Raw genomic sequence first — 27,564 nt, 5'->3', positions numbered from 1 at the left:
TCCATTTATCCAATGATGAGCATTGGGCTTCTTCCTCTTCTTGGCTCTTATGAATAATGCTGCTACAAACATCCGTATGTGCTTGTGTAAATACATGTTTTCCATTCTCTTGGGTGTTGATACATAGGAGTGGAATTCCCAGGTCATACATAACTCTATGGTTAATATTTTGAGGAACTACCACACTGTTTTCCAAAGGAACTAGGCCAGTTCATCAGCACACAAGCAATGCTCAAATTTCCAACTTCTCCACATCTTTGCCAACACTTGCGATTGCCCATCTTTTTTATTTTAGTCATCCTAGTGGAGGTGAAGTAGTATCTCGTGGTTTTGATGACAAATGGTGTTGAGCATCTTTTCATGTGTTTATTGTAATTTGTATGTCCTCCTTGGAAGAATGTCTATTCAAATCTTTTGCACATTTTTAAATTGTGTTATTTGTCTTTTATTATTGAGTTGTAAGAGCTCTCTACATCTTCTGGACACAGGTCCCTTATCAGATACATGATTGACAAAATTTTACTGTCATTCTGTGGGTTATTTTTTCACTTTCTTGGTGTCCTTTGAAGCACAAAGTTTTAAATTTTGGTGAAGCCCTATTTATCTATTTATTCTTTTGTCCCTGTGCTTTCAGTATCATATGCCTAATCCATGGTCATGAAGGTTTACTCCTGCATTTTATTCCAAGAGGTTTGTAGTTTTAGCTCTTACATTTAAGTTTATGATCCAGTTAGAGTTGACTTTTGTGTACAGTGTAAGGTAGGGATCCAACTTCATTCTTTTGATGTGGGTATCCAGGTGTCCATACCATTTGTTGAAAAGACTATTCTTCCCCTATTGAATGGTCCCATACCCTCGTCAAATATCAACTGAACATAAATGTATGGGTTTATTTCTGGACTCTCAATTCTATCCCATTGATCTATAGTCTATCCTCATGCCAGCGCCACACAGTCTTGATTCTTGTAGCTGGGTAATAACTATTAAAATCAGAAGGTGTGAGTTCTCCAATTTTGTTCTTCTTTTTCAAGATCATTTGGCTTTCTGGGTCTTTCACATTTCTGTATAAATTTTAAGATGAGCTTGTCAATTTGTTGGCAAAAAAGCCAACTGGAATTTTGATAGGAATTGCATTAACGTGATAGATCTGTTTGTTGGACTTGCCAACTCTAAATTTAAACTTTGAATTGGATCGGACCCCAGTGATCTATAGTTCTGACCCCAAGCCTCCACAAAGACCCTGCCCTGAGCAGCTCTCGAGGGCTGAGGGGCCCATACTATTCTGGAGCCAACCCAAGACCCCCTGAGCTTCCAGGCAACCTGCTGTTAGGTCCCATCTACCCCCATCCTTCAATTGACTTTAGGAGTCAAAATGCAGAAGTTAACATTTCCTTACGTCAAACTCCTTTTGTAAGTTCTGGATACCAGGGAAATCTTCGTGAATCTTAATTCTGCCCAGACAGGGAACCAGCACCTCCCCCAGCTGAGGCCCTACAGAGCCATAGGCCTCACAAGCCCTTCTCCCCGTCTGCCCACAGCAGAGACTGTTCTACTTTCTGGGTCATTCAGTCCTTGTTCTTCACCCACAAAGTCACTCACATCTGAGGGGCGGGGGTGGGGGTTCCTAGGCAACAAAACCATCGCTGAGCATAATGACCCTAACCTTTATTTCTCTGTTGAGTAAAACTCTCATTCAAGCATTCAGCAGGTCTATGACTGAGCTGTGCCAGGCACTGTGGGGATGGAAGACTCAGGTCCCTGCATCCAGAAGCTCCCAGGCCAGGGAGGTGACAAGAGTCACCATCTTGACGCCTCTACTCTGTGCCCAGAACCGTGTGCCTGGTTCCCCTGAAAGCTCAGTACAGCCCCACGAAGCATGTGTTGTCACTACTTTATGGACGAGGGTATATCTTTATCCAAAAAAATATTAATCGAGCAGCTGCTCAGTGCCTGGCCTGTGCAAGGGGATGGATGCTCAATGCTGACAAAGATTCCCCAGGTCCCCGCCTCCTTGGAAATGCTCCCCACTAGGAGAGACAGATGTAGAACGAGAAAGACAAGGAAGGGAAGGAAGGGGGGGTGGTCACAACATGCAGTTAACACCACGGGTGACAAAACAGAAGAGAAAAGTAACAGGAAGGACCTACTGCAAGTATGTTCATTGGGGAAGGACCCTCTGAGGAGGCCATATTCACACCAAGACCTCAAGGATGAGAAGGAGCCAGACATGTGGAACGCGTGGAAAATCATTTCTGGTCGTGGAACCACCAGCACAGAACCCTGAGGTGGAGGCTGGACAAAAGGCTGGGGTGGCCTAGGGGCAGTGAGCGGGGGTGTGGGTCAGGGGCGATGAGGCCAGGAGGGTCAGGCCAGATCATGCTGGTGGCGGAGCCTATGCCAAAAGCAGGAAGGCGGACAGAGGCTATTGGGGGTTTAAGCAGGGGCATGATGTGCTCTGTTTTGTGTTTAAGGCAATCACACAAACCCTTCTATGGAATCTTCCAGAGGGAGATGATGATGACCTTCCTGGGTGGTGGTCATGGGGGTGGAGAGAGTTGTGGATTGACATGGATAGAGCCAATTGGCTGCGGTTGGATGTACATAGAGAGGAAAAGAGAGGAAGCAGAGATGCCATCAGGCCTCTGTCCAGAGTGACGGCTGAATCCTAGAACAGACTTCCTGGCTCCAATCTTGTCTACTTCTCCTTCCTGGGCCAGAGAGGCTTCTGGAACTTTAGGCCATGTCCACCCACGACAAGGAAGGTGGGCCAGCTCAAGAGGCAGGCAAACCCTCCCCTCCTCCTTCTCTCTCTCCTGCTGCCCCACTTGGCAGGGGAGGTGGGGAGGAAACAGGGCCTCCAGTCCACCAACTAGCTGTGTGGCCTTGGGCAGTCACAGTCCTTCACTGGACTCAGGTCATTAAATGATCGGCCCCACCGTGTCCTCCGTAACTGAGACCAGGTATAGAATGTAGAAGCAACTAATCTACTTTAGAGCACATTACAAAGTGCAAGAATGTTACCATCATCCTGCAGATCCCAGTAGGAAAGTGTGCCTCTCTGTCATACTCCGTCCCCAGTGGGCTTCTCTGGGCCATCAGGATCCTCCCAGTGCCTAGCGGGGGCCCCAACACGTTCTCTTCTGTTGAAGGCGAACGGAGGCACCATGATCAGCCTGAAATCTCACCAAAATCGGGGTGGAGGAGTAGTCCTCCCCACCCCCTCCATGCTACTACCAGCAGTCACCATGGAGCCCTCGCTGTGTCCAGCTCCGGGCCAGGGTGCCACACGGAGTGCCGTACGTCACCCCCATCACAGCCTGCCGGGAAGGCTTTATGGCCACTAGCTCTGTTTCTGGGGAGGTGGGTGGTCAGCAGCCGTTCATGGCCCTCAGCTTAGACACAGAAAGAAGCAGAAGGTCCCGGGGCTGGAAGGAAGACACGCGGGGAATCATTCATTCATTCAGTTCCTGAGGAGCCCCATCACGGGCCAGCATGTCCCCGGGAATGAGGAAGCAGGCACAAACTCCCGCCCGCGTGGGGCATGCTCCGGAGTGCGGAGTTGACAGCAAATGAGAAAAACCCACCGTGCGGTAGACGCCAAGGAGAACAAGCTACAAAGATCTTGCTCCAAGCACCACGCGGTTGGGACAGAAAGAGCCGACTGTTGCTACAGGGCAATCAGGGTCATCCCCGTCTCCTGCTTCGTCTTCCCTCTGGCCAGGATTGTCCAGGTTCCCAAGACAGGCGGAGAAACCGAGGCAGCCAGGAATGCCAAGGGGCTCCATCCACCACGGCTGCCGGGCGGGGCGGGTGTGGGAAGCAGAGGTGGGCCCGGGAGCTCTCCCACAGGCCCGGGCCGCGCCTCCCTCGTCCCGGAGTAAGCATGTGATTAAGTAATCTTATTATGAAAAGTCCCACATGATCAGACGCCCGGGCTACACTTTGAATGAAATTAATTCCAAGGTTCAACCAAGTCCCTGGGCATTTTCCTTCCAGGGAAGGTGGTGGGAGGGAAATGAGGTCTGTGTGTTCCAGAACCCCAAGGAACAGGCCCCAAGTCCCGATGCTGCTGGAGGCCCAGGGCGGGGGGGGGAGGGGGAAAAGGAGAGAGGTTCAACTAGTCATCGCTCACCCCCAAATCCCAGCCACTTTAGTGCACGTTCCCACTCAGATGCCCCAAATGTGCCTTGGCCAAAACTGGATTCCTCGCGGCCCTGCCCTCTGGGGTTCCTCCTCCAGGGCCCCTCGCTCTGCAAACAATTCCATCCTCTCGGGTGTCCCCTCGGGGCCACGCTGCGGCAGCCCCCTCGTCCAACCTGTTGTCAGGTCCACCTGACCTCCAGACGCTCCTCAAATATCTCCCCTTGTCTCCATTCCTACCGCCTCCTCCTCCTCAGCCCCAGCTCTGCCACCTCGAGCCTCCTTGCAGACCGTGTCACTTCCCGCTGCAAACTCTTCCTGGCCTCCCCCTGCATTTGGAATGGTCCCCCTTCCCATCCCCCAGGCCGGATCCCAAGCTGGGCACAGGGGAGAACACATCTCCAGTCCTCAAAAGCTGCCCCTGCCCTGCAGCCTCAGCAGGTGGGATTCCCAGGGGGAAAGGGACATGCCACATACACCCTACCTGAGTCCCAGCACCCTCCTCCGAGGGACAGCCAGGTATCGGGGGAGATGGGGACCACCACGAGACCAGACAGGCAAACAGCTTTTATAGGAGCCCTCGTTCTGCTGATGAGTCTGGGACACAGCCCAAGAACAAGAGAATGGGGCTTGCAGTTCTTACTCATCGCTGTACACAGGAGGTGCTCAAGCAATGCTCTAAATGAATGTGGATATGCTCCACCCCATCCAGTGGCTCACATCATGGAGGGTGATGCCAGCAAAGGCTTGCATGGATCAAAGGGGTCAGCATGAGCTCCCTGGCCTCGCAGGACAAGGCGGGTGTGACTTGTCTGGCAAGGGAGAGGGCATTCTGGAAAGGGGCACAGAGTCAGCAAAGACAGCAGGCAGGAAGGAACATGGATAGGACCTACTGAGAATGCCCCATCTGCCTGGCCCCTCGTCAGTGCTCTGAGATAAATAATACTGCCTCCTCTATCGTACAGATGGGTAGAATAAATGGTTAAATTCTTTCCTCCAGGTCCTACAGTCAGAAATTCTAACCTGCGTCAGAGACCCAGAGCCCTTGGATCATCGCTGAACTGAACACCTCCCCACCTGGCTTTCTCTTAGCAGTGGGTTTTAGAATTTGTGTGCATAGGAATGAACTTTACATGAAATAGGGTTTCCTGTAGTTTGAATTAAAACTTCCCCCTCTGGTATATTCTCCTATTACTGGGACGTACAGCCCCCATTTTTGATCTCGGGGCCAGGGAGAGAGGAGCTGAGCATCAAGGGAAGTGTGTGCTAGAAGGAGCCTGGGGCCATTCTGTGCAGAGGACTGGGCAGGTGAGGTGGAGGGAGAATGAAGAAAGGACAGTCCTTCTGTCCAGGTGCAGTACCAGTTCAGTTGGGGGTAGGAGATAGGTCCCCAAAGAGCTGGAATTGACAATGACAGGGCAGGAGTGAGACATTATCCATCCATCCATCCATCCAACAAATATCGACTAAGCCCACAGTCAATGAAGTGACAAACAGGGCAACAGGTCATTACAATCCAATGTGGTCAGTGCTGTGATGGGGGATGTACAGGGCACTGGGGGAGTCCAGAGGAGGCACCTAATCTAGCAAGAGGTTATGGTGGAGAATCAGGGAAGGCTTCCTGGAAGAGGTGATGTCTAACCTGAGACCTCAAGGCAAGCAGGACTTAGCCGGGCCAAGAGGTGGGAAACAGCAGGTCAGCCTAAAGGAACCAAACAGCACCTACCTACACCCAGAGGTGAGTGGCCTCTGGGGACCAGAACAGCTCAGTGTGGCTGATGCAGAGGAGGGCAGGGGGGCACGGATGTGGCAGAGTGAGGAAGGGTACATTTTCAGAGGAGGGTGTCTGGGGCCAGATTTGCCAGGACCTTGGGAGACACAGTTAAGAGTAGGATCTTTACTGAAGGGGAACAGGAACCTGTCAATGCTTCTTAACAGAGGAGACATGTGGCCAGATTTCCTGTTTAGAAAGATAACTTGGGCTTCTGATGAGAGAAGGTTGGGTTATCCTGACTGGTCTTCCAAGGTAACTTAACGTGAAATATCTATACCTAATATAGAGATACAGATATATTTGCAAAAGCATTAAACATTTACAAAAGAAGGAGAAATTTCCAAACCAAACCTAAAGGGAAAATAGGACCTCAGAGCAGGGAGTACACATGGTAGCTTCTTCTGCCTAAGGAAATTTTCCAAGCTCAGGGAAGCCTTCCCTTTGCCAGCTGAAAAAAAAAAAAAAAAAAAGGAGGGGGGCAGGATGGAAACAAAAGCCCAGGGCCACAGTCTAACAAAAGACTCTTTCCCACAGTTAGCTGGGCCCCCCAGGGCCACATCCTCGGTGAGAGGGCAATCAGAAGCAGACCAGTCCTTCCGAGGAAATACAGCTGGGTTTGAATGACTCAGGCATTTCAAGCTTGGGTTAGGTGGACCCCGACAGGTAGGACTTCCAAGTGTGTGGCTGAGGCAAACAAAATTCCTCTAGGAAGGCAAGTAACTTCATCCCATGCTCTAGACCATCCCTGTGCTTCATTTTTCAAATACTATGATCAATACACAAAGAAAACTAGGCATCCAAGGAAATAAGACACCATGAGAAAACAAATGGATGAAAACACTTAGAAACATGCCTGCAAAGGTTTCAGATGTTGGAATTAACATAAAACAACTGTGTTTACTATATTTTAAAAAAATTAGGGGCGCCTGGGTGGCTCAGTTGGTTAAGCGACTGCCTTCGGCTCAGGTCATGATCCTGGAGACCCAGGATCGAGTCCCGCATCGGGCTCCCTGCTCAGCAGGGAGTCTGTTTCTCCCTCTGACCCTCCCCCCTTTCATGTGCTCTCTCTCTCTCATTCTCTCTCTCAAATAAATAAATAAAATCTTTAAAAAAAAATAAAATAAAATAAAAAAATAAAAAAATAAAAAAATTAAAAGACAAGCATGAAACATCACGGGAGAACATAAAACTATCAGAAGCAACATAGCTAACTGACCAAAGAACCAAACAGAAGCCCTAGGAATGAATATTATGATAACTGAAATTTAGAACTCAGAAATGTTAGGGGCGCCTGGCTGGTTCAGTTGGTAGAGAATGTGACTCTTGACCTCGGGGTCGTGAGTTCGAGCCCCACAGTGGGTGTAGAGATGACTCAAAAAAAAAAAAAAAAATCCGAGGCTTTATTTCTTGAACCTGTTGGTCATGGTCTCATACACATTGGTTTCCAATCATTCATTAAATTGTACGTTTGTTTTTCACTGTACCGCAAAGCTGTATGTTTATAATTTATGCATTTCATGCACATGTGCTATATTTTGAACTAGTGAGGCATAGAAAGCACTGGATGGATGGGTTTAAGAATGGATTCAAGGCAGCCAAAGAAAGAATTAGGTCAAAAGAAAGTATCCCAGGGCGCCTGGGTGGCTCAGTTGGTTAAGCAACTGCCTTCGGCTCAGGTCATGATCCTGGAGTCCTGGGATCGAGTCCCACGTCGGGCTCCCTGCTCAGCAGGGGGTCTGCTTCTCCCTCTGACCCTCTTCCCTCTTGTGCTCTCTGTCTCTCATTCTCTCTCTCTCTCAAATAAATAAATAAAATCTTTAAAAAAAAAAAAAAAAAGAAAGTATCCCAAATGCACTGCAGAGAGACACAGAGATGGGCAAAAGGAGAGGGTAAGAGCGGAGAGGATAGGCAAGACAGAGTTTGATCAGAGCCCTAGAAGAGAGAGAAAGGAGCAGAGACAATGTTTACGAGACAGTGGCTGATAATTTCCAGAACTGATAAAAGACACCAGACAATAGGGGTACCTGGGTGGCTCAGTCCATTAAGCATGTGACTCTTGATTTCAGCTCAGGTTATGATCTCAGGGTCGTGAGATCGAGCCCTGCATCAGGCTCTGCACTCAGGGGGGAGTCTGCTTGAAATTCTCTCACCCTCTCCCTCTGCCCCTCCCCCTGCTAGCACGCTCTCTCTCTTTAAAATAAATAAGTGCATCTTTAAAAAAAAAAAAAAAAGACACCAAACCACAGATTCAAGACACCCAAAAAGTCCCCAGAGAGATAAAAAGAATCCATACTTCCATCCATCAGAGCGAAACTGCAGGAACCCAAAGGTAAGGAGAGAACATACCTAGCAGCAGTCAGAGGGAAAAAGCCAGACTCACCTTCCAAGGAAGGCTGGTTAGACTGACAGCCAACTTCTCCACAGCAATCATGGAAGTCGGGAGCCCTGGAGTCTTCAATGCAACGAAAGGGCACTTTGGTCTCTGGTTGCTGAGAGGAGGATGAGGTGCGGGGGCCAGACCAGAGGCTGGGAACCAGCCAGAAGCTGGGACAATGGTGGCCAGGACCAGATCAGCAGCAACGGGGAAGAAGAGTGGACAGATCTGGGAGAAGCTGAGGAGGCAGAACTGGGGTGACTTGGTGATGACTTTTTGTGATGGAGGAGGGCCGGGAGGAGGCAGGATGAAGGTCAAGTCTGGCTGGAGGGGCTGCTTGGCTGGAAGGGCCCCACTGCCCTGAGATGAAACAGGACGACCAGGTTTGTGGGGTGGATGGGCTTAGTTTGGGAGGTGGTCGCCCCAGAAAATCAAGGCCATTGGTACCCAAAGGAAGAGAGTCTCCTGAGCAGGAGACAGGAAGGATTCCCAGATGAAGAGGTGGTGCAATCAGCTCTTAAGGGCGGGTGGCAGAAAGGGGCAGCCTGCAGAGCTCCAGAATGTAGCGAGGGTGACGGGAGGCCGCGGAAGAGGGCAAGGCTGGGCAGGGAGGCAGAGCGGGCAGGCTGTTCCCTCCCAGAGCACCAGCAACCAGCAGAGCTTGGTTCGTAACAGGTGCTCAGCCCACACTCGCTGAACAAGCCAAGTGATGGAGGCCGGCACATGGTCGGTCGTTGTGGTTGCTGTCAATGGTGAGGCCAGCACTTAGCAGGTTTCCCTTTTCCGTCCTGGGGCAGAAAGCCACACCTGCTCCCCTTCAGCTGGGATTCCCAAACCGTAATTATGTCTTCTGCAAACACCAGTATGCGTAGCACCAAGTGGGGAAACTGAGGCAGTCCCAAGCAAAGATTGCTTGGCAAGGTTGGGGCTTTTGGGGGGTTTTTCTTGGTGGGTGGAGAAACCAAGTACCCAGCCCCTCCTGCCTGGCTCCCTACCACCCCCACCACCTCGCACCCTGCAAAGGCCTTCCGTGGAGAGAGATGCATACTTTCCCTCTGTCACACACAGGAAAGCATCAGCTCAGCCCGGCTGCCATCCTCAGGGGTCCCACCTCCGGAGCTAAATGCACAGCCATGTAAGGACAGAGACCCTCTCCTCCGGGAGCGAGAACCCCCAGGGGTCCCCAAAGCCTGTGAGAGTGTGAGAACTGAAACTTCCCGGAGCCCTCCTGCTCCCGCCTGCCTCGCGGCTGCTCATTTCCACAGAATCTGTGGGCTGAGACTCTGGCGTGTGACTCACCTCCCTCCCCTCCTCTCCCTGAGTAAATGTCAAGTAACATTAGCTATCCCATCTCCCTCAGCAGCCCCCCCCATTTTTGGTGGTGCTGTTTACCTCGGCTGGATCAATCAGCGTTCGGGGAGAAAATAGAAACCCTTTTAGATCCAATTAATGAAAATCGGGCCACAGGAATGTGCCTGTTTAAAATTTCACTACCTGGGCAGGGAAAGGACTGGAGAGGCAGGGAGGAGGGCGAGAAGCCAGCTGGGCCCCACTGCCAAGCCCGGACCTTCCTAGCATTCGGAAGAGAAACCCCAGTTTCTGAGGGGGGCTGGCAGCACCCCCAAACTGGGTCCCGGTCAAACACTGCCCTTGTGGGCACAGAGCCAGAAGCAGCCTCTTTGCTGCTTCTTTGGAGGGCGGGTGGGGAAGCGAGGAAAGAGATGGAGGGAGGTGGTTTCCACATCAGATGAGAGCCAGGGATGCGGAGTGAAAGCCCTTGGGGGAGTCTCGGGGTCCTGCAGCTGCATCAGCAGCTCACTCACAAGCCTGGCTTGGGGGGACCCTGGCTTCCTCTTGCCACCAGGACCCCAACTTCAAGGAGATACAGCTTCATTCCTAGTCCCCCGTGTCCCAGGAATCATGCTGGGTGCTGGGGCCTCCAGCCCCGGGCTCGCGGGCGCGTCTGCCACATGATGGTCAAGGGCAGACAGACCTGGCTCTAACCCCGGCTGAGCCACAGCCAGCTGCATGACCTTGGGCAAATGGCTGAGCCTACTGAGCCTTACACTTTCCATCTGTAAAATGGGGTCATATTGCACGCTTCATAGGGAGCTCCTTGTTCTTGGGGCATCTGTGACCTAGCTCATGGGACCCTCCCCAAAAGACAGCCAAGGCTGTGACTTGCCTGTTACTGAGGCAGGAGTTCACACGGTTCGGCCCGACCCCTGAGCAGGGCCACCCAGAGCTTTGAGGATCACGAGGACTCAGCAATCCCCCTCGCAGGACCCAAAGCCACTGGGCAAGGATTCTCCTTCATTGTATTATGTCCCGTGGGCGGCAATGGACCCAGAGCAGGTGCACTGGTGATGTGGTTTAGAAGGACGAAAGGGTGAGTTTTACAGTCTTCCAAGTGCTTACACATCCTTTAGGTGACAGTAGGAAGCACACAAGCGACATCGCTGGGCCGAGTTTGTCTGTCAAGTGGGAACTGAATCAGAAGCCTCTTGGACCCACTTCGCATTCCTCCAGCTTCAGCTCTGCCCCAGGTGAGCTCCAGGTGGCGACAGGTGCAGGCAGGCTTAGACTCGGCACGTGGACCCTGTGGCCGCGGTGGGTCCTTCAGTTCTCTCCTGTACCCCCCTAACCCAGCAGCGTAGGGCACCAGGGGGAGCCCTCCCAAAGGCATGCATAGCAGGAGTGCAGGGAACTCCCTACCCCCCTGGGCAATCCTCCATCAGTGCTCGAGTAGAAGGTGCTGGGTAGCTTCTCATACGCCCATCAGAGGGCCCAGCAGGATAGAGGCCCAGTGCCTGTAGGGGTGATCGGCCCTGTAACCCCCAGCCCTGGGTGGGCTTCTCTGGGTGGGCTCCCTCTCCTGCCCCCTCCTGCAGACCCCTTGGAGAGCTTCACAGCAAATGATGCGCACCCGGGTCCTCACAGCCCAGGCTCAGACAGAGGCAAAAGCTCCAGCAGCCTTACAAGCATATGTGGAGACCACGTGAGCAGTTTGGGGCACACAGGGAGCCCAAGCACAGCAGATGTGACAGGCCCAGCGTGTAGCAGGTGCTCAATTAACAGGTGCGGCTTCCCAGGGCCGGGGCGGGGGGGGGGGCAGGGGGCCTCCATTCATCCACTCCAGGCACCGTTGAGAGAGCACCCGTCCCGTGCGGAGCCAGGGCTCAGCTCAGAAATGGCACAGTCCCTACCCACGAGGGCCTCCGTCTCCCAGGGCAGCCAGGCAAGTCGACTGGGGGGTGTAAAGCCCGGTGAGGGGGTGATATCAAAGGAGCAGAAGTGAGTGGGAGCAACGAGGGAAGAAAGAAGGGCAGCCCCGGAGGCCCCTGGGCATGGCGGAGGAGAAGGGTCCAGATGCAGGGAAGGAGACGCAAGTACTCACCAGGCAGACACGGCAGGAAACGTCCCAAGACAGACGATGGCCTCAGGTGGTGGGAGAGAGGGGGTGCGGGAGGGGCAGGGATGAGGCCGGGGAGGCCCGGAGCCACTGTGCGGCCCTGCCAGCCACTGGCCGTGGGGCCATGCCTGGCTCCTGGCGCTGGAAGAAGCACCTGGCCCTAGTGGGGCACAGATGTCCCTCCGCCCTGCCCGCGGCAGCTGGGGCTTTTGTGAAGTGCCCGGCTCCAGAGCGGTGCGCGCAGGGGGGACCCCAGCTGTGCCCGGCTTCCACGCCACTCTGCCAGGTTCAGAAAGGCCTGACGGAAAAGGGAGGCTGCCCCGTGCCAGCCCCGAGCTGAAGGCCCTGGCACGGCCCAGAGGCCACATCCAGATCATCCTGTGCAGCTGTGCAGCTCAGCGCACCTCCGACAGGTGCAGGCAGCAAGCACCGAGCACTCCCCGGGCTCCCGGGGGGGCAGGGATGGGGAGCAGCGCTCACCCATCTTCACAGGAGCGGCCGGAGGACAGAAGTTCCTCTCCCACCAACACTGCCCGGCCGCTGCCTGGCTCCACTCCACACGATCACTCAGGAACCCAGGCCGGGAGGGGCTCCCCCATCTGGAAACTCCCCATCTGGAAAAGGCGACCTTCGGGGTCACCAAAATAGAGGAAGAGAAAACAGGGAAGTCGGAGCTCCGGCCCAGAGGGGACACATGTCACTTCACCTCTCCGCCCATGGGCCAGGGCGCAGGTGTGAGGGCACAGGTAGAACGTCCCATGAGCGCGATCATCTCTGCCACACGCAGCAGTGTGACTTCTGAGGCTGGGTCCCAGCCCCGGTGGCCTTGGGCATGCAGCTCCACCTCCCAGAGTCTCGACCTCTTCGGTGGGAGAGGAGGGACCAGGAGGGGGTCTCTACCTCACCGAGCTGGAGCCAGGTTAGTTAAGAGGTAATACCAGCAAAGTGCGCCCCCCCCACACCCCCGCACCTGACCCACGAACGCATGTCCCCTGTGTCCCTGGTTCTTCGTCACCATCTTTGTCTGCAATAGTTATGAGTGGAAACTACCAAAACATGTTGTTGCATTTTCTCTTATTTTATAAAAATCAGCTGGAAAATGCAAGGGCAGAACCACGAGCCAAAAGGGAGGAGGGCTGGGTGTCGTCAGGGTAACGTGGCCGAGGGCAGACATCACGAGACCCACCAAAGAGCCACAGATCCTGACGCTCCTCTGGACGCGCTCCAGATGAATTCTGGACAACCAGGGTGGAAACCGTGAAGCGAAATGACAAAATTGAAACACACGCAAAATCCTGGACAGGGCACTTTGCCAACTGTACCCAAAAAGACAAGGGGATTTTGTTTTCCCACTTTGGGGGAAGAGCCAGCCCCATTACGACGTTCAAGTCTGTGAGACATTCACACCCTACCTGCCCGTGAGTTTTCTTCAGGAATATATATGTCGAAAGGCAGGGATTCCTGTCACAGGATGTCCCCCCCTCCCTGGCACAGAGGAAGGGATGACCAGCGACCAGTGGAAGCTGGCTTCACAATGCAGTAATATTTGGGGCTGGCCTGAAAGAGCGACAAGGTCACATGCTGGAGAAGGGGTCCTCTCGCCCCCAGCCATTCCCAAACCCTTTCTCCCCTGCCTGCCTCTCATCATAGAGGCTAAAAAGCCAGTGCTGATTTTCCTAGCATGTCTTATAGCCAGAAGAAGCCATGGGACCATGTTCTGGCCAATGGTATACAAGGCAAAATCTGCAGGGGGCCTCCAGGCCTTCCTCCCTGATAAAAGGCATGAAGTCCTGGAGAAGAGCACTCTCTCACCACCCTCACTGTGCCTCCCATCACATACACACCCTCTCCCTTCCCACTTGGAGATGTGGCCCTGTGAAGACGTGGAACCCGGGGCTGTGGCAGCCATCTTGTCACCATGAGGGTGATGCCTGGAGCTGTGGCAGCTATGTTGTCACCATGAAGAGAATCAGAGAGGCAACTCAGGGCCTGGAGTCTGACCCTGTGGCTAAATAAACCTGCAAACACCATTCCTGGTCTTCTTTTTAGGTAAACTCTAATCGGTCTTATGGTTTAAGCCTCTGGGGGTTAGGCTTTCTGATACCTGCCGCTAAAGGCATTTCTAAAGGATACAAGGTCCTGCCTAATAAGGAGCTCCAAACAACAAGCAGACTTTGCTTCTAGAAGCCAGCCCAGGAATGTGAGTAAATTCCCATTTAGGCAAATGGGGAGGCCACAGTTCAGGCCACGGCAACTCCCAAGCCGGGGGTACCAGCCTCTCGCCACCTAGGCTGCATTCCAAGGCACGTCTGTTCCGAAGCCTCCCTTCTGTCTCCAGCCCTGTGAGCTCCTGCCCCGTGCCCCGTCCTGAGCCTGGCACTGGTGTGACAGCTGGGGACAAGACACAAGGTCACAGCTAGCAGGGGACAGATGTCTGCCCAGTGCCCACAGTTCACTAACTACTTATTTAACTGTGACAAAGGAAGAGATGTCAGACGCGGAAAAAGCATGCAACGGGGGAGCCAGCCTGGGGGGTAGGAGAGGACCTCCCCAAGGACGTGACATTTCAACTGAGACCCGGAGGACACACTGATCTTCTTCCACTGGCTGAGGCTCTACAGGATGGGGGTCTCTCCAAGCCTCAGTTCCCACCTCTGTGAAATGGGGGTCCTGGCAGGCCTCCCTCACTGGGTCGGTGTGGGGCTTCAGTGCGGTGACACGGCGAAGCGAGGCCTGACTGTGTTAAGTGTTCGGCAGATGTGAGCTAGGACATTACTCTTCAGGGCGAATGGGAGCCTGTTGGCCCCTCGTGACAGGCTAATTGGAGAAACAGCCTTTGCCAGAGTGTCTTCGGGCTCGGGGGGACCGTGGAGTGGCGGGAGCCGGCCCTCCCGTTTGACACTTGGGAAATGAGAGGTACCCCTCGGGCACTGCTCGCAATGAGACCCAGGATGTGGGGAGACAAAGCCCCAGGCCCGGGGCAGGCAGGCTGAGAGGGAAAGCAGGGGCCAAGCCAGGCCAACAGGAGGTCAGGAGTCAGGGGTCAGAGGGGAGAGCCCAAGGCTGGGAGGGGCAGAGGGTCCTGGGATTGGAGTCAGACAGACTCAGGTGGGCTCCTACCCGGGGCCCCAGTCCCTCCCACCAGCAATGCTCACACCTCCGTGGCCCTTCCAGTCTGCCTTCAGTTTCAGGAAAAAGTCTTGAGGCCAAGGCCAGGGGCGAGGCAGCCCCCCAAGACATGCTGGACCCCATGGCTGGCCTGTGGCCTCCCCCATTCGCTGTCTGCCTCTCACACCCTGGACTACAAGAGGTCAGGAGAAGGCTGGGAAAAGGTCATTCCCTCGGGGTTGTCAGATTTAGCAAATAAACACATAGGATGCCTAGTTACAACTGAATGTCAGATAAACAAATAAAATGTTTAGGGCAAGCATGTCCCATGCGGTATTTGGGACATACTTACACTAAAAAATTATTCACTGTTTATCTGAAATTTAAATTAAACTGGATGTGCTCTATTTTATGTGGCAACCCTAATCCCATGATGTCCTTAGGTCATGCCCTCCCTTCAGATCCATCCGTGGCTCCCCAGTACCTTAGGCCAAGGTGCAGCCTGGTGCACACGTGACAGCAGAGGCCTGCGTGGGGTGGCTCCTGCCTGTGGCAGGAGAAGGCAGTGGAGCCCAGCCGACGTGAACACGACCCCTCCGTGCCAGGCCCCATGGGGACTGGGGACCCTCCCATTGTGGCTACCCGAGGTCCTCTCCATGAATCCTGTCCCTATCAGAGACTTCAGACTAAAAGGCATTTCTTTTTGGTTTTTTGGTTTTTTGTTTTTTCCCCTTTTTGTTTTAAGCCCCTGCCTCCTCCCCATTTCCTCTCCTTCATGGGTGGGAAACCCCTGATTTCAGATCAAAAGGACCCAAAAATTCACATGGCATTTCAAGTTGAACCCGCAGCTGAACCACGGACTTCAGAGAGTTCCCCAGAGCATCTCCGGACAGAGCTGCCCGGGCCTCGCCCCAGCCTTCACCCTGGAGGCAGAGAGAGGGAGCAGGAAAGACACCCGCTTTTCAGAATCCCTGGAAAAGAAGGGACTAGCATTTATGGGGTGCCACACTCACACCCAGTCATTTAAGACTTGCTCCAGGTAGCCCTTCCTCACCACCACCACAGAAGCAGCCAGGTCCCCAAGTGACACGCATCCCAAGCGCCCTGCGCCTTCCCGGCCTGGGGCAGATCAGTATCGGTTACGTATTTGGGGACTGGTGTGCTCAGGGTCTGTCTCCCCGTTGCTGGGCCCCGTCAGCCTCACTGCTGTCCCCCAGCACCCAGCACAGCAGCTGGCGTCCAGTAGATGCTCAGCAAATATTTGTGGCGTGGAGGGAGGAGGAGGAGGAGGTTCATGAGCTCCTGAGAGCAGGTGCCTTGCGCAGCTGGCTCACTGCTCTGTCCTGTGGGTTCCGTGCAATGGGAACGTGTGCTCCGGGAAGGTGTGTTGAAGCAACAAGGCTCCCTCCGTCAGCGCCATGAAATTAGTTCCTAGAATTTAACCCACGAACCATCAGGAAACCGCAAAATCTGGTTCACTTGTTTCTCCTCCCCCTCCTGGGATGGTGGCCCTCGCCGGGCCCATTACATAGATAAGGAAGTAGAGAGCCCCCTACTTCCTCATCACAAAAGGCAAACCTAAACCCAGGTATTTATTTATTTTTTTACAGATTTTATTTTATTTTATTTTTTTACAGATTTTAATTAATTTATTTATTTATGTGAGAGAAAGAGTGAGCGAGCAAAAGAGAGAGCACAAGCGGGAGAAGGGGCAGAGGGAGAAGCAGACTCTTCACTGAGTGGGGAGCCCGACACAGGGCTCGATCCCAGGACCCTGGGATCATGATCTGAGCCGAAGGCAGACGTTCAACCAACTGAGCCACCCAGGCGCCCCCAAAGCTGGGTATTTAGATATACATCAAGCTCTAAAGAAAGGCAGGGAAGTGATTTCTTCCAGAGTTAAGATGGGGGTTACCAGTAAGGGGAAAAAGGGGGGTATGAGCAGTAAGGGATACATGGGGAGCTTCTCAGTGCTGGTAGCAACACTCTGTCTAAGTAAATTGACATCTCCGTGTGTGTGTGTGTGTGTGTGTGTGTGTGTGTGAGAGAGAGAGAGAGAGAGAGAGAGAGAGAGAGAGAGTCCATGACCTCTCTAAAAACTTTGCCTGTGCCTATCAGACTGTTCCTTTACAACCTGCCCCTCCTCTGAAGGACCTCTAAATGTCTGCTCCTTGGAACTCTGGCCTGGGTGCTCTCCACACACACACACACACACACACACACACACACACACGTGCGCGCACACACACACACACACACAATGATCCCCTGCCTGGCTGGCTTCAGCCCCGTCCACGCAGTGCCCACTCCTAGTCTATCCCCAGCCCCGGCTTGCCCAGCTGCCCATCGAACAGCACGAGCTTCTTGGGGCCACCATGACTACCAAGCTGAGACCTGAGGATCCAGTACCACCAGCAAGGCAACCCGGTCAAGGAAGAGTATTCTAGGAGAGGAAACAGCATGTGCTAAGGCCCTGGGGCCGTCATGAGCCTGACCCATTCCAGGAACTCCAAGTAGCTCCTCATGGCAGAGAGGGGGACTCAAAGTAAGTGAAACTGTGCAGGGGCACGATCTGTAGGCCCACAGGGGCACAAATGCCTGTGGGCATCTGACTCTAGACACCCCCCCCCCAGTTTCCCCACAGGTACCAACTCATGCAGGCCTCCTGCCCGCTCCCAAGTGGGGTTTATAAAGCCTCTGCCCCACCCTGTACTCGCTGCCAGAACTCCCCCCTCCTCCGTCCTTCTTCCTTCCTACCCCCATCCTCACCCTTCCTCTCCCTCTGCCCCCTTCCTCCTCCCTCTCTCCCTCCCGTGTGCACACATTACTCATCTCAACAGGGAAGACAGGACCAGCACACGTTCTTCCCACCCCATCAGCTGGCGGAGCAGACCGGACAGCCCAGGACCCTGGGAGCCAGGAAGTATGGTTGGCCTCCACATCCAGTCTGGAAGCTTCTTTCAAGGAACAGCAGGGCAGGAAAGCCCTTGTAACCCCCTGCTTTCTCCTCACACCCCTCTTCCGGGGCACCCCAGCACACCCGTCCACTTCCTGTAGGGCTCCGGCTGCTGAGGGTGGTCGAGCTCAGGCCTGGCTTTCGTCAAACACCGCCCATCCCAAAGGCCACAGGCCCGTGCGGAGGAGGAAGGGGGTCAGGAGAGGGGGTGGAATTCTCCAGATTTTCTCCCAGCCTCCGAAGGGCCTCCAGAGAGCTGGTTATATAAGGTTTCTTTAAAAAAAAAAAATTGTGGAAAGGAAATTTTTGCAAATATTAAGGAGTGCCACTCAGGGCAAATAAGGGGGCGAACACCCTTCAGCAGACAGGACAGGTCCCGAGCCCAGGAACCCCAGGCGCTCCAGGTGGGCAGGGGTGCACCCTCTCGTGGCCGCTGGGTCCCCGGGCCAAGCTCGGTGCCAGGCAGGAGGAGGCGCTCGGCAAATATTTGCAGATTTAGCGAATGAAGTCAAGGGAAGAGAAGCCGAAAGGAGAAGAAATAGACCAGGGTTGGGGGTGAAGGGAGGGAGCCCAAGAGAGAAGACAGGAGGGTGGCTCCTGACTGGGAGGGGGCTTGGGGGGGGGGGTTGCTCAGGAATCAGGAAAACTGCTGAGTAAAAACTGTCTTTGAAAAGGCCCCAGATTATTCATCTAAGTCCTCATCTCGCTAAATTTCAGTTCAAGCGGCTGCAAATATTTGAAATGAGTAATTTCTCCTGATGAAGAGAGTCTGATTTTGATTCTGCCTAATTTATTTCGAGATTTAGGGGAGCACCCAGAGGAGAAGGGTTGAGCCTGTCATCAAGCAGCGGCCACCCCCTCTCCCCCAAGCCGCCCCCTGGTCCTGCCCTGCCCCAACGTTGTGGTTCCGGGAAGAGGGGGGTGGGCTGTGTAGCTGGAGAAGGGGAGGGGCCCCCATCAGAGGGGCAGAATCTGAGCCAGGTGGCCCCAGGCCTCTGCCACCTCCTCTGGGCCTCCAGGCCTCTGGTCCACTCCGTCCCAGCTGCCAGCTCTGCCTAGTCACTCCCCTCCTCAAGTACCTTCAGTGGCTCCCTAGGACCCCCAGACAAATCATCCCTGAGCCCAGATTACTTCCCGGCCCCACCTCCTTCAAGGGCTTCTCCTCCTTCTCCACTTACCCAAGTGCCCCCAGACCCTGGCACCTTCTCACACTCCACCGGGCACGAAGCAGACCCTGTTCCTCCTACAAGGCTTGAGCCCAACGTCACTTCTTCTGGGAAACCTTCCTTGTCCCTGGGAGAGGCAGGAGTCACGTGCGGCTCCCACCCTGCAGAGCCCTGGTCCCCTGTGCGGCCACCGTCTGGAGGCCTCCTTGCCTCCCTAAGCAGAGTGAGGGCCAGGGCCACGAGTGTGCCCAAGAAACGTGCAGGGGCAAGAATTCATCATAAAGGCACAACTGAAGAAGGGACGACTGTACAAATAAACACGTATTAACACAGAGCCCACCCTGAACACAGAAGCAGCCACGGGGGTCCCTGGGAGAGGTCTGTCCTCGGCACCCCTCGGGGTCCACCTATCCAGACGTGGAAAAAAAGGCCCGGCTGTGGCCCTGGGACGCAGACAGCTCAGGTGCCTCGGCAGCCCCTCACCCGCGTGCAGAGGGGAGAGTGTGACTGGCTCAGGGCCATCTGTCCCCACCCACCGGGAGAAGGCCCCTCAGTGGCACCCAGCAAGCAGGCAGGCAACACTGGCTGAATGAATGGGAGGCTCCCTTTGCTTCTAGCATCGGAGTAAGGCACACGGGCCCGGGGGAGGCAGGCCTGGGTCTGAATGCTGGTTTTACCACTTCTTGGCCTTGAGCCCACATCAGGCCACCCAGCCTGGGCCGGGGGGCTTCCAGAGTATCTGAGGTGCCTTCTGTCCCGGGGGCCCCAGAAACCCACGGCCCTACCAACCAGAATAACGGTGCCCGCCATTTGTTGAGCACTCTCCTGGCACCTGGCCGGTGCCCAGGCCCTTCCCACACCATGTGACCCCCCCGGGGGACCACCTTTGTGGCCCCTTTTCTTTTTTTTTTTTTTAAAGATTTTATTTATTTATTTGAGAGAGAGAATGAGATCGAGAGAGAGAGCATGAGGGGGGGAGGGTCAGAGGGAGAAGCAGACTCCCTGCTGAGCAGGGAGCCCAATGTGGGACTCGATCCTGGAACTCCAGGATCATGACCTGAGCCGAAGGCAGTCGCTTAACCAACTGAGCCACCCAGGCGCCCTGTGGCCCCTTTTCAAAGATGAGAAAACCGAGGTCCACAGAAACAGAGCAACAGGTCCCAGTTCAGACTGGGAAAACACACACCTGAAAAATTAAGTCAGGAGAAGTGGAAAGAGCACTGGAACGTGAGCCCAAGGGCCTGGGTCCGGTCCAGCTGTGCCCCTGCAGGGAGACCCACAGCCTTGCGGGGCCACCTGCCTCCTGTCCGCAGCAGTGAGCCCACTGCCCCACACTCTGGATCCAGCAACAGCCCACAAGGTGGGGGAAGGGGGCAGGACGGGGCAGAGCAAGCTCAGCCAGCAGACACCATGAGTTCTGGGGCCTCAAGACAGGAAGCTGAGACAGAGGCCAAGGTGTGCGGCCAGCAGGGCTGCGGGATGAGCTCGGGGGCTCTCAGCACGCAGTAGCTCTAGCAGTGGGGACGCGGCGGGCAGGCGTGCTGAGCGAGAGCCTGGGCGCCCCACGCTAGGTGCTTTCACTTGCATTTTCTCCTGGAAAGGAAAAGCAACCCGTGGGTGGGAGCAGAGGGAGCGTCATGGGTGTCAGATCCCCGGGGGCAGCAGGCGACAGGCTTTACCCACATGAACCACTGAGGCACGGGTTCGTTTCAGGCTGACCAGGCCCTCCGATGTGCCAGGCTCCGTGCTGGGAGTGGGGTTCAGGGCTGAGTAAGGGCAGAGGGGCCCTACCCTTGAGGATTAGCAGTGGGAGAGGTGAGACGACAGGCATCGTTCAGGGTGGACCCAGCATCGGCTCCAAGGCCGATGGGGCTGGCGGCTCAGGTAGGAGAGAGCCCGCCACCGGGACCTAGCTTCTGGGGCAGAGGGGCAAAGCCTGACCCAGAACTCCGTCCCGGCCTGGAGACACCCAGCCCGGCTGTCTCCAGTCTTCCCAGCAAGGGCTGGGCTGGGCTTAGACCCCAGAGGGGAAAGGTTTGAGCTGGGTGAGTGGGCGGGATCCCATCCCCAACCACCCGGAATCCCAGATTTCAAGATGCATATATTGCATAAGGGGATGAGGTGGGGTGACGAGGGAATGCCTGGTTTAAAATGCAGGTTCCCAGGGCCCATCCCAAGGCTCTGATTCAGTCCATCTGGGCCTAGGCCCAGGAATCTGCATTTGACACCAGCCCAGGCGACTCTGGTGGGGGTCACTGCCCATGACTGCATGGTGGAGAGCCTGGGAGCTCTAGGGCCTGACAAACATGAGGGTGAGTCCACCTCCATCCCTTCCTTGCTGTGTGACCTTCAGCTAACTTTCTTTCTTTCTTTAAGATTTCTTTATTTATTTGAGAGACAGAGAGAATGTGAGCAGGGGGAAGGGCAGAGGGAGAGGGAAAGAGAATCCTTAAGCAGACTCCCCACTGAGCATGGAGCCCGGCACAGGGCTCGATCCCAGGACCCTGAGATCATGACCGGAGCCGAAATCAAAAGTCAGACGCTTAACGCTTAACCGACTGAGCCACCCAGGTGCCCCTTCAACTTTCTTTCTGCTGGTTGGTGCCCCATGTAGCCATTAAGAGAGGCGGGTGGGTGCAGGGTTTAAAAGCTCAGGCTCCCCAGTCAGACTACCTGAGCTTCTGTCCCACCTCTGCTGCTCACTGTCTGTGTGAACTTCCTCGGCCTAATTAACCCCTCTGTGCCATAGCTCCTTCAACCGCACAGGGGAGGAAATAATAGCACCTGCCTCCCAGGACTGCTAATGGAAAATACATGAGTGCCAGCACCCACTACACACTCACTGAACTCTAGCTCCTGTGCATGAATTCTCAACTTCCCAGCAATCTCCCTGCACCTGCCTCATCCCCACAGCAGCCAGAGGGATCCTATTAAAGCCTGTGCTCCATCGGGGCACACCCCAACTGACAATCCACAGTGGCTTCCTGTCTGGTAGCCCTCTTTCTCACCGTGGCCAACTGGCCCCAGCTGCTCAAAGTCCAGCCCATGTCTGCACCCTCAGCCTGTCCACCACCCGGCCCCTGGCTCACTTGCCCATCCTCTGCCAGAAACTCTCCTTGGTTTGGCTCCTTCTCATTCAGGTCTCAGTCCAAACGTTGATACCTATTGCGTGCTGACTTTTGTGTTTGATTAAAATATTTGTATTTGCTTATATCTTTCTAAAGAAACTCTGAAAGATTCTTTAAAAACTAAGAACAGTGATTATTGGGATGGGGAACCAAACAGATAGGGGTGGAGGGAGAAAGGGGCTTTTCATCTTCTGGGTTTTGAATTGCGTGAGTGGCTCTATATGTTCACCAAAAAAAAAGTGTATTTTTTTTAAAGATTTTATTTATTTATTTGAGAGAGGGCGAGTACGAGTTGGGGGGGAGGGGAAGAGAGAGCAGGGAGCCCAATGCAGGGCTTGATCCCAGGACCCTGGGATCAGCACCTGAGCCAAAGGCAGACACGTAACCAACTGAGCCACCCAGGCACCCCCAAAAAATGTATTGATAAATGGATGAATGCATTTTTTTTATATGTCAGCCTTCTTAGAGAGGTCCTCCCTGACCAAACTTACTAAAGCTGCCCCTTTTCCATCACTCTTCACCCTTCACCTGCTTTATTTTTCAAATCAAAGTGTGTATTTGATTGATTATTGTGTGTCCCTCCCATTGGAACATCATCCTATGAGCACAGAGCCATGGCCCATCCCAGGGCCATGTCAGAGGTGCTTAATGGAGCCCTGTGGAAGGAGTGAAAATCATCACAGAGCTACTCCCACCTGCCCAACTGGGCACACCTCCACACACTCTCCAGGCCTACTGATGTTACACCGAGGACTGAACCTGGCATACCATCATTGCTCAATAAATGTTTATTGAATGAATAAAAGGCCTGTTAATAGATGGATACATAACTTCCAGAGGGACAAGCAAAGCTTTTTAAGAGGAAAACTTAGAAGTATTAGGCACAGAGTAGATGCTCAAAACATGGTAGCTACTATAATTATTACCAAAGTGTAAATGACTTACTGGGCCTATTTCTGTGAGCCGGAGGAAGAAGTGAAGCCAGGAGAACCCTGATGAGAGGGAGGAAACAATTCCAGAGACACAAAATTCTTCTTTAGAGTTTTTCTCCAATAATTGTATCATTTCCCCTTACTTTTCAAAAAGTCTCTGCTGTAAGGTCTCTGCTTGCCCACCCTCCCTGCTGTAAAATGTCCCAGACAGTTTGAGGGCCAGAGAAGCTATAGTTTTGGACCAGTGGTCAGGAAGCCCACAGCGCCCCAAGAGTCCAAGGGTGCCACACCTAGGTGCTAGGGGTGGGAGAGAGCATCCCCATTCTCCATCCCCACCCACCCCAGGGCTCCTCCAACCCCTCCTCCCAGCAGCCCTGAGAGACCACAGACATGCAGTGGAAAGAACTCGGCCTCTGGAATCTGACAGCCCTGGATCCTGTCCCAGCTCCTGACCTCCCAGCACATTCTATGCCCCAGTCACCTTACCCACTTCTTGATATGCCTGCTTTTATTTCGTCCTCACAACATCTTTAGGAAGCAGCTGTGTTGCTGCCGAATTTCAGAGCTGGGGAGGTCGAGGCCGGAGAATCACGCTCCCACAATTACCCTGTAAGAGTGTCCCAAGCCAGGAGTCACACCAGCCTGTCTGTGCTCCCCCCGCCACCCCTCACTGCCTTAGGCAGGTGCTCCCACTCTGTGACCCTCAGTTTCCCTATCTGTAAAATGGGGGACTGGAGGCTTCTTTTCAAATTTATTGTGAACATTTAAGAACTTGAAAAGGGACTCACGGAGGAGTCTGACCCAGGAGGGGCTCATCAAAGGTTTCCTTCCCTCCCTGTTTCTGCCTCTCACTGGGCAGCCTCGGACAGGTCACCTCCCTGGTTTCCCGCGTGAGATGGATGAGGATGGCCAGGGGGACACAGACAGGGCTACTGGCAGGACCTGCGAGGGCCCAGCGCTCAGCAAGCCGGGCCCGGGGAGGGGCTGGGGCCAGAGAGAGGGGCAAAGACCGGCCCACCTGCCCACCCGGCACACCTGGTCACCACAGAGACGTGCCCCCGCTCCCTAGCAGAGCCCCCAGGGAGCTCACAAAGGAGGGGTGGAGAAGGAGAGGAGAGCAACCCCCTCCCATCTTTTGTTTCTTCCTTGCAGTGTTGTTTTGGGGGTTTTGTTTTTTGGGGTGTGTGTGTGTGTGTGTGTGTGTGTGTGTGCGTTTTAATCCAGCCACTCTGTGGTCCTGTCCGGGACCTCCTGCCTCCTCCCACCTCCTTACTGGTGACTGTCACACGACAGACATTTTTAGTGGTGACAGCTGGCCTTGTGGAACTCGGCTCGAGTATGGGAATGGTTTTTAAAAAAAGAGTGAGCCAAACCACCGCCACTTTAAATAGCAATGCAGCAGGGAGGAGAGGCGGGCTAGCGCGTGCAGGCAGGAGCTCCGGCTGGGTTTCCGCACGGGGCTGGTGGAGGAAGGGCCCAGCCCAGGGGACCTCGGGGCTCATCCTTCTCACCTCTGCATTTGCCCGAGGGAGAAACTGAGGCCCCCGGAGGGCGGAGGGCGGAAGTCACACCCAAGATCACAGGCTTGTGAGCGGAAGGGCTGTGACTCCACCCAGGTGTGTGCGGGCGACCCGCAGCACCAGGCTCTTGGCTGTGATAAGGCCCCGCCTCCCAACGCCACCTGCCCTTTCCTGACCTTGGAGAGAGCCCGTCAATGGGGGTGATGGTGACTGCTTCTGAGACCAGGGCTCCCAGCTGGGGGCACCATGAGGGCAGAGGTCCCTGGGGCCTGGGACAGGCCCTGCCTTTGCAGGAACTCGGGTACCATTTGCAAAGGAAAGACAGGTACGGGCTAGGATTCCAAGGGGTCCTCCTGCATCCCCTGGGCCCTCACATTTGTAGCCACAGGATCTGGAGCCTATTCAGCTCCCCTCGGTCCAGTCACACACCACGTCCTGGCCACTTCTGTCCCCATGAATTCCCTTTTGTAGCTTGAACCTGACCATCATGGGGGTACTGACACCTTGGAAATCAGCAAATGCTACAAATCAGGGCTTCTCTTCTCCTGAGAACGCTGGGGGCAATCCATTGACCAGCGCACCGCTGTCCAGGCCCAGGCACCCAGTTGTACCCACGGTTTCACCAACATCATAAACACCAACTCTGGAGTCCAAGAGACCCAGGCTTCAGCTTTGCCCCTTCTGCAATTCACTGTGTGAAGTTGGGCTGGTCACTCCACCACGCTGAGCCTCCATTAGCTCCTCCATAAAATGGGTATATAAAGGGTAGCAGGATAGACCTCACGCTGAGAATAAAGGAGGAAAGACGTGTAGAGTGCTCAGCCCGGGATGCGCCTTCATGAATGGTGGCCGTTCTTATCATCACCGAGGGGATGTGGGCTCCCCGTCCCTCCACCATCCAGCCCTCCTCCTTCTGGACTCTGCCCTTTGCTTCTGTCATCACTAACGGGCAACTGATGCTCAGAGCGGAAGAGCACACATGGTTGGGTCTGAGCAGAGAGGAGGGAGGACGAGGCGCCCCTTCCTTGCTCGGGACATTGCATTTCTCTTTGTGTAACCTAAGAACGAATTCCCCAAGGCTGTCCGACCTCCCCATTCCCTACACCCTTCCCTGCTTTAATTGTCTCCACGACACTTACCTTCAACGCTGTCTGGGTTTGATGCCCATCTCGCCCCCAGAATGTGGGCTCCATGAGGACAGAGCATTTGCTGCGACACCTGGGGTCTAGACAGATGCCGGGCACATCAGGAGTGCTCGATCCACAACCGCTGAGGCACGAATGCGCCCTGAGGGGGCATCTCAGCCCCCGACAGTTTCTCCATGCCACCTGGAAAATTGTGGGTGGAGGATGTTCACAATTCGAGAGGGAAACATGAAGCAGAAGGGGAAAGAAGAAAGAATAATCCTGCATCGCAAGAGGGAACCTCGGTTTACACACTACCTCCCCGTGCACCCTCCTCTACGGAGAACCCACTGTGTGTATCTCTTTGGATCCTCCGAACACCCTGGGAGATGGATTTTTTATTATCTCCCCTACCCCACTTTACAGAGGACACTGAGGCCCAGAGAGGTGAATCCACTTGCCCAAGGTCACACAGCACTAAGTGTGGGAAACCCAGAACCTGTGCTCTTGCTATTAACAACCTATTAAAAATCTCCAGGGGCTCCTGGCTGGCTCAGATGGTAGAGCATGTGACTCTTGATCTCAGGATCATGAGTTTGAGCCCCACATTGGGCATGAAGCCTACTTAAAAAAAATAAAAATAAGGGGCACCTGGTGGCTCAGTCAGTTAAGCATCTGCCTTTGGCTCAGGTCATGATCGCAGGGTCCTGGGATCGAGCCCTGTGTCTGTGGGGCTCCCTGCTCAGTGGGTAATCTGCTTCTCCCTCTCCCTCTACCCCCTCCCCACCTGGGCTCACTCTCTCAAATAAATAAACAAAATCCTTTTTAAAAAAATAAAAAATAGGGGCGCCTGGGTGGCTCAGTCGTTAAGCGTCTGCCTTCGGCTCAGGTCATGATCCCAAGGTCCTGGGATCGAGCCCCGCATCGGGCTCCCCGCTCGGCAGGAAGCCTGCTTCTCCCTCTCCCACTCCCCCTGCTTGTGTTCCCTCTCTCACTGTCTCTCTCTCTGTCAAATAAATAAATAAATAAAATCTTTTAAAAAAATTTTTTAAATAAAAATAAAAAATTTTAAATCCCCAGCCCTGCCCAAGAGAGTCATCCTGCATCAGGGCAAAGAGAGAGAACCTTCTTGGGGCGCCTGGGTGGCTCAGTTGGTTAAGCGACTGCCTTCGGCTCAGGTCATGATCCTGGAGTCCCTGGATCGAGTCCCGCATCGGGCTCCCTGCTCGGCAGGGAGCCTGCTTCTCCCTCTGACCCTCCCCCATCTCATGTGCTCTCTCTCTCTCTCTCATTCTCTCTGTCTCAAATAAATAAATAAAAAATCTTAAAAAAAAAAAAAAAAAGAGAGAGAACCTTCTTTACCACGAGGGAGATTCAGAAATTAAACAGGCTGGTATGTGAAGCAGGGAGCTCCCCATCGCGGGAAGGATTCAAGAAGAGGCTGAGCAACACTTAGAGAGGGACAGGGGGACCGGGTTCCTGCACTGGGTGGGGGTGGGAGTGAACAGACAGACTGGAGGGCCTCAGGGTTGAGACACTTGAGTCTGGAGATCCATATCCCAGGCTGTGAGCTGTGGTGAGTGTTTCTGTAAATAACACAGTTACTCTACATTTCGAGGCTTGGAAAAGAAAAAACAATGCTAGTAAGTTAAATAAATGTATCAGCATGTCATAGTATACATTGAGAAACACATTTTTACTTGAGAAAATCTTTGGTTAATAATATCTAATGTTTTTAGAGTGACCGTATGCCAGACTCTAACAAATATTTTAATATATTAAATATATATTTTTAAATGTTACCTTATTTAATCCCCACAACGATCCTGGGCAGCGGGTACTCCCATGATACCTGTGGATCGGTCAGGTTTCTGCTACAACACTGCTGTGTAACAAACATCCCCACCAATCCAGAGGCTTGCCACATCTC

At 54.0% G+C, this 27,564-nt stretch overlaps 1 long non-coding RNA gene across 1 annotated transcript; it reads right to left on the bottom strand.

The window, feature by feature from the left end:
* Positions 1 to 23,728: 23,728 nt before the first annotated feature.
* LOC144380082 (uncharacterized) lies at positions 23,729 to 26,612 on the bottom strand. The gene is made up of 2 exons (XR_013443864.1): positions 25,650 to 26,612; positions 23,729 to 25,295 (listed from the first exon to the last, which is right to left on the bottom strand). It is a non-coding gene; the product is annotated as an uncharacterized LOC144380082 (long non-coding RNA).
* Positions 26,613 to 27,564: the final 952 nt, after the last annotated feature.

This window comes from Halichoerus grypus, chromosome 14, assembly GCF_964656455.1.
Source record: "Halichoerus grypus chromosome 14, mHalGry1.hap1.1, whole genome shotgun sequence".
Lineage (NCBI taxonomy): Eukaryota > Metazoa > Chordata > Mammalia > Carnivora > Phocidae > Halichoerus > Halichoerus grypus.
The sequence above is the reverse complement of the archived record's forward strand: the minus strand, read 5'-3'. Positions and strand labels throughout refer to the sequence as shown.